General features: G+C 37.4%; 1 protein-coding gene across 1 annotated transcript in view; it reads left to right on the top strand.

Moving 5' to 3' along the window:
• LOC116689707 (transient receptor potential cation channel subfamily M member 7) overlaps positions 1 to 867 on the top strand; it is an 89912-nt gene that overhangs the window by 22658 nt on the left and 66387 nt on the right. The gene's annotated exons all lie outside the window — the stretch shown is intronic.

The raw sequence follows: 867 nt of genomic DNA on the forward strand, positions 1-867 counted from the left end.
AAAATGCCTGAATGGCCTTCTCCTCAAGAGTGGGTGGTCATCCTCTACATATTCACCTCTGCCATTGAAAAAATTCGAGAGGTATGTGCAAGGCGCCATAACGTGTTTAAATAATCAAGGTAATAAATATACTAGTATTTTGTAGTCCTTTAAACTTCACCAAATACAACAAACTAATCTCCACAGCATTATTTCAATTTATTTTCCAGATGTTTATGTCTGAAGCAGGCAAAATAAGCCAGAAGATAAAAGTGTGGTTCAGTGACTATTTCAATGTGTCTGACTTTCTGGCCATTGTGACCTTCTTTATCGGCTTTGGCCTGAGATTGGTTGGAGGTGAGGCCTTTGTCCCCGGGAGGACGGTGTATTGTCTTAATATCATCTTCTGGTATGTGCGCCTCCTGGATATCCTGGCTGTCAACCAGCAAGCTGGACCATATGTCATGATGATTGCTAAAATGGTGAGTTATTGTGAAAGTGAACAGTACACCACCACATGCAGATATGAATGTTTTGTACACAGTGTAAAAGTTTTATCTTTCTCAGAGATACAATGCAACAGAAATATATTTATTATTTACTAGCTGGGCAGCGATAACAATTTTTAATCGCAATTAATTGCATCATTCCCCCATTAATCGCGATTTATTGTAGTGTATATAGTGCAATTCTTTTTTAAATGTTCGCCATATGAACAAAAGTGCCGTAACATTTGTCTGCAAAAACTTACAGCTTTTGTTTATAAGTAGCAGTTAAATAAAATATTTAGTGTACATGTCAACTTAAACAATGTATTTATCATGTCCAGAGTTGAATTCCATCTGGTTGGAACGGAACGTCTTGCATAAGCGACTCCTTCTTATGTCC

The sequence above is a fragment of the Etheostoma spectabile genome, chromosome 1 (assembly GCF_008692095.1).
Source record: "Etheostoma spectabile isolate EspeVRDwgs_2016 chromosome 1, UIUC_Espe_1.0, whole genome shotgun sequence".
Taxonomy (NCBI): domain Eukaryota; kingdom Metazoa; phylum Chordata; class Actinopteri; order Perciformes; family Percidae; genus Etheostoma; species Etheostoma spectabile.